Below are 6,308 nucleotides of genomic sequence, written 5' to 3'. Positions count from 1 at the left end.
AATGCAATAACACATGAACAGCCAGCCGTGGGTGACGAACCCGTCATGAAAATAAATGTAGAAAAATAGAATAGGGTGTTTTTGATTAAATATTTTATGTTAAAATTTAACACCCTATTCTATTTTTCGACATTAATTTTCACATGTATATATATATATATATTATATATATATATATATATACATATATATATATCACATATATATATATATATATATTATATATAAATATAATATATATATATATATATTTATATATACGTAATACATCAACTTCGCATGTGTAATCATGTGTGATGGAATAGCGGTGGCGCGACCTATTTAGAATGTATTTGCCCGTGGGCGTTCAGCAAGTGCGTAAGCTCGCGCTGTAGTTGCTACTTCACGGCTCGCTGCGTTGGAATTTAAGTGAAGTGACGGCGTTCTGTGACTCCGCGGTGCCGTGTAGAGTTTTGAATCTGCCTCGTTATCGCAACATGCCATCGGCTTAGTACACTAACACGCACGCAGCGGCACGCGACGCACCACACAACGGCACCTGGTGCGCGTCATAGCGCCCGGGACCGGTGGCCCGAGTACGTGTACGCATCGCCTCGCCGCTGCAGCCCTGGGCAGGTCTCGCCCGCCGCCCAGCCGCACCGCCTCCCCACACACACACATAGACGTCCCTGCACGCACACACTGCGTACCACAGCTGCACGACACCACACATAGTTGACAACTCCGAGCGCACTGAGATTGAGTATAGCAGCTACGCCCCGATGTAATACCACTTGTCTACATGTATATGCCAGGATGATATAATCATATATATATATAATTTTAATATATATATATATATGAGGAGTGTTGGAGGCCGGCGTAGGTGAAGCGGTGTTGCGGAGGAGGCGGTACGCAAGGAATGGGTGCCAGATCTGGCGGCGCGTCGACGAACTTTTTCGTCCGCGAGCGATTTGACCAGTAGATGGGGCCAAAGACACCGTAATTGGTAAGCTGCAGCCGTATAGTATATCCGTCTCCCGATTAGCACGAAGGTGACGTTAACGTATCTGTCGGCGAACAAGTGTTTGTCGACGAACAACGCACAACATTCCCTTAAATCCAACACGCTCACGGGCTCACTCTCGTTGTTATAGATTGCGCAAGATGTGTACGAGTCTAGTTGGCTAGCGAAGTAGTGGGCGGAAGCCAAAGTACGTGTGGGTGCATATATTACTAACTATATAGTATGATAATGATATATATATATATAATATATGAAGTGAGTCTTAAATAAACGAACAATTGTGTATAATCGAGTATACATGAGTTTCTAAAAGAACCCACTCATCTCACGCTTGCTTAATAGCGCTAGGTGGGCGGGCCGCCCTAGTACGCTGTTAGGAGATTTTTTAAGGCAGCCACAGAAATGAGGGATCGGCGATCGGCGCGCCCTGCGGGCGCGTGCGGTCGTCCGCCTCCGCACGAGTCTGTGCAGGCGTCTGATCTTCCGAGAGCCCGACGTCGCGCACGGTCGGGGGCCAACGCGGCAGTGACCCAGCGCGGACGAGCAGAAGTGGGCACGCGTGCGACGACGGCAATGCGCGGCGTCGGCGACGTGTGGTACACGCCGAGCTATTAAAGAAATCAGTATCAACAGAAGCCTCGTCATCGTGCGAGTGATTCGGCGGTTAATTGAATAGCCGGTTTGTAAACGAAGCCCAACGGACTGACCGGATTTATGAGTTATAATGAACGCCCCGCCACGCCCACAGCCACGGAGCGATGACGAGGTCGCGGGCCGGGCGTGGCAAGGAGTATCGATTAGCCGAGCAGCGCGAGTTTCTGGGGAACTGCGAGTCACGCTTCTTCGCCCCACCAGCGAGCGCGTGCCGACGACCTGTAATGGCATTCGTTGTCCGCCGCGGAGGAAACTCGGCGACGAAGCTGCCGTGCTGCGATGTACGGCCTGCTCACTTAGAGTTGACAACCGCATTAGATGGGCCACGTAATTGGGAAGGACGACGTCTCAGTCTCCAAGCACTGGTGCATATAACAGCGGGCGTGTGTCCCCGAAGCGCTAATCAAGTGAAACGCGGGGCGAAAATGCGAAAATAGTGCGCGCCAGCAATGATGTTATCCAACTTTTCATTAGGCGGCGCGAGCTAAGGATTCGCCGTGTTTGGCGAGTAGTGACGTTGCCGCCGGCACAGACGCGACGGCTGAATACCAGATGCATTGCGGGAAATGAAGAGGAGCAGTGGGCGTGCACAAGTGGGATTGCGGGGGGATCGCGGGAATGCACCAGCCTGTTTTGAGCTAGGCAATCTATGCCGAATACGAAGCATATGCCGTCGTCCAACGCATATACGGCGCTTGCTGCTTTATGACACTATTTGCTCGCATACGGAAGATTCTCCTATGAACAAATATTAGTTGTACTGTGTATGCGTGGCGCATACATAGGAGTTTAGGAGCGCTATATTATGAACGGCAAGCACCGGAATTTCAGCTGTAAAGGCGGAAGACGGAAGTTGACTCGCAATATTCGCCAGGAAGAATCTTCCTATAACAAATCAGTGTCAATAGGAAACAGCGGTAATTGATCCTGCGTGATGTCGTATTGTCATAGATGACAAGGCAGAACATGCCTGGAGAAATGTACACAGGGTGAAACCACCGATCAGGCAGGGGGATGATGCCGATCTGTAATTTTGCGCTCGAGGTTTGTTCACATAAGTACTGTCACTACTAAATTGCCATTGATATTCAGATGATATTAAAGAGACTTACCATTTACGAGTGGTGAGACGAGGCAGTCGGATAGTACAAAAAAACCAACACATTTACTTAAGTTGCATTGTCCAGATATGAACGCTGCCGTGGTAACGGGAGGAGAATCCCCAGTAACGCGGAGTACTGACACTAGTGAGTCGTCTTGTCACACCTACGGCAACCCGTGTGAGAGCGACCACCGGGCATAACAGGGAAAGGACAGCTAGTGGGGACGGCGTCGGCTGGATGGGGACGGACTCTAACGTCGTAAGTGGTAAGGCGTTGCGCCGCGCAATATAATCGAGCAACCGTCAGGCTCAAGCGGTTTTCGGAGCATTTCGTCAGTAGTGTACTGCAGAAGGACTGTGCACGGGTATCGCACGTTATGCGTGGCTCCGGCTGTCATGCGAATCGAGAAGTATTACGGAGATGTCGAATCATGAGCTGTCAAAAGGCCTGAGGAAAGGTTGTAGAGAGACTACAGATGGCAACGACAAGAGTATGCAATAGCGCGATATAGAGAGAGTGGTGACTGACGACCGAGTGGGGAAGAGCAGTTCATGCGCATTAGTTGACTGACTGTGCGAATAGGAGAAAGAGACACGTGGCCAGGGACCAGGGATGAAAAGGGATGAAGTGGGCTGGTTGGAAGTTAGGGGAGAGCGAACGATCAGGAGGAGCCAGAAAAGAGAGAGAGCAGGAGGTAGAGAGAGAACGAGAGAGAAAGAGAAAGAGAGGAAGCGGCGGAGAGAGCAGACACGAACAGACAGACAAGAGAGGACAGGAGAGAGAAACGAGAGAGAGGGCAGGAGAGATGGAAGAGTAGAGAGGGAGGCGAGAGAGAGAAAGAGAGAGCAGAGGGGAGAGAGAGGGAGAGAGGGAGGAGCGAACAGAGCACAGAACCAAACAGTCACGAGAAAAAGACGGGGCCAGACGATGAACGAACTCGAGAGCGCCGTAGCAAGAGAGGATGAGAACGGCAGCAGGGGTGGAGAGAAGACCAGAATCCGCCCGAGAGAGACGGACGGAGAGCAGGGACGTAGAAAGAAGACGAAGTTCGCAGGGGGCGCCGATCCGTCGGCGCAGCTGGTCGCGGTCGCGTCCAAGGATACTCTGAGGCGGCTGCACGCCGGACGCGCCCAGGCGCTCAGTGCCGGGCGGCTCGACGGAGCGGACAAGCCATCGGCCGGGCGACGGGCGTGCGTCGCGCCACACAGGCCCCCAGCGGCTGACGTTCGCCGCCGCTCGTTGAGGCCAGGAGCTCGAGGCTCGGCCGGGTATGTGGACACCGCTCGCGCCACGGCGCGCGGGTCACGCCGTCTCCCCTGCCCCGCCATCCCGCGTATCCAACTACGGCAGCGCGACGGTCGACGCAGCTGGGGGCGAGCTCAGCTTCGTTCACCGGCAGGCGGAGAAGCGTCGACCGATGCTCGCCGCCGCCTCGTCGCTCGGCACGGGCGCAGAGGCGACCCGGCAGCGGCGGCGACTGCGCCGCGGTCGGCGCACGTCGGCAGCCGTCGGGCGCTGCCGCCGCCGTCAACAACGAACGGGGTCGTGCGGGGGCTGTCGCACGGCGCGCGCCGTCGTCGCCATGCCGCCGCACGCCTGGTGCGTACGAGTACGAAGGGCCTCCCCGGGGACGTGCCGCGCGCGCGCCGCGCCGCGATCGCGTTGAGCTACGCGGCGTCGGTGGGGCCCAGAAGGCGGCCCGGGGCGGGAGCCCGCTGCCTACGGACGAGCTCGCGTCGAGAAAGCTGGCCGCGGCGCGCGGCGGAGGGTCGGAGAACCGAGGAGAGGAGCGTGGGTCCTGACCGGAACGGTCTTCCATTCTCCAGAAGCCAGATCGGGGTCGAGAAAAGGGCGGAGTACGTTCCACCGGCCGCCCGGACGCCGCGCCACGGACGGCGCGCGCCGGCGCCCGCGTACCGACGGGTTCAGCGTTACACAAGGTCGAGCCGGTGCGGCAACATACACGCGCGCAAGCGCGCACACACATCGCACATACATTCAAATACACAAAACGCGCACGCACGCACACACACACACGCGCGCACATACACACGCACGCATGCGTTCATTCTCGCTTGCAGCTGTCGATTGAAAGACAATAAACGTCAATTAATTCTACAAGGAACAATATGTCTGCAAAAAGAGTTTGCAGATAAAAAACCTACTTGCACGTTTTCTTTGAAATCTCAGAAGGCAAAAGTTAGTAAGTGATAATTCTCCTGTGCGTGTGAGTGGCTTTTGATAAAGAACAGCTTGATTGTAAGTTAGCGGAACAGTGAAGATTGCTGTACTTCTCTTATTCCACGACGAGCCGATATTCACCTTCAATCAATGCCCTTGATGTATACAAGCGCGCGATAAAGGAAATAAGTAAATGATATTCATCGGGTTCTTTCATTCGTTCTTTCCCTTTGTTATAAGTTTTATGCGTCTCAGCATGGACGCTAAGAATGAATGAAACTAATGGTCGTGTTCGACCGTTAATTCTCTCTCTCTCTCTCACAATCTCTCTCTTTCACACCAACACACACAAACACCCCCCCCCCTCCACACACACACACACACCGCTCTCGGCGCGTGGTTTTTCCCCCATCACGCACAGCCAGAAACGCACGCGCGCGTTACCGTCCTGCGAATTTATCGCAACGATGCGTTCATGTTAGTCTCACATTTAATGATAATTGACCCAATTTGCCGTCGCCCGATAAACACCGTCAGACTTCGCGTCAACTCGCTTGCCCGCTTCTCATGAGTTTTTTTCTCTCGTAATTTCTGCACTGAGCGGAAGAGAAGAAGCCGCAGGCGCGCATGCGCAGCGATCAGAGGTCAGAGGAGCGTCACGTGGCATTCAGGAGACGACGTGCGCCGTGGAACACATGTCGTCAACAGGACGTCACAGCTTTGTATGAAAAGCGTTATATTCTATGTACAGAAAATATCAACTGCAATTAGTGCGTCGCAATTAACGCCCGCAGCAGACGAGTAGCGACAAACATGCACATACCCCGTATATCACTATAGTCGACAACTGAGAATCATTTCCCTTTTGGATATATGCACCTATAAAATACATCGCTATTCATTACACGATGTTATGAGTCGCATAGACATAGCTACAGGCATACATATACCGAGTACATCGCTGTTTGACCCGCTAACTTTGCATGTTGTGTTCGACTCAGCCGCTTGATAGGTGTAGAGCTTCACACTGTCAAGGTAGCAAGAATAGCCTCCGTCCTAATCCTAACCGCCAATCATGAAGGCGCCAGTGCACTATAGCGGCTTAACCGCGCACGCGACGATAACAAAGCACGACAGAATGCAATATCAGGTGCGCCCAGGTGCCGGGCTTTGGCGTGGCGCGACAAAGCTGTGTGCGGCTTTCAATCAGTGTGGCGGGGCGTTCTAATTCCGCCATGATGCCTGCCGGGCGAGCAACGGCGAGAGCCGCCGCAGCGTATATGCGCGTGTATAGGTGGCGCTACACTCGCGCGTGTGAATATGTGTGTGTGTGTGTGTGTGTGTGTGTGTGTGTGTGTGTGTGT

The 6,308-nt window shown here is 53.5% G+C and overlaps 1 protein-coding gene across 2 annotated transcripts in view; it reads right to left on the bottom strand.

The window, feature by feature from the left end:
* LOC106806457 (prohormone-1-like) overlaps positions 1–6,308 on the bottom strand; it is a 17,628-nt gene that overhangs the window by 10,685 nt on the left and 635 nt on the right. The gene's annotated exons all lie outside the window — the stretch shown is intronic.

The sequence above is a fragment of the Priapulus caudatus genome, unplaced genomic scaffold (assembly GCF_000485595.1).
Source record: "Priapulus caudatus unplaced genomic scaffold, Priapulus_caudatus-5.0.1 Scaffold161, whole genome shotgun sequence".
Lineage (NCBI taxonomy): Eukaryota > Metazoa > Priapulida > Priapulimorpha > Priapulimorphida > Priapulidae > Priapulus > Priapulus caudatus.
This window is presented reverse-complemented; position numbering and strand designations above follow the sequence as displayed.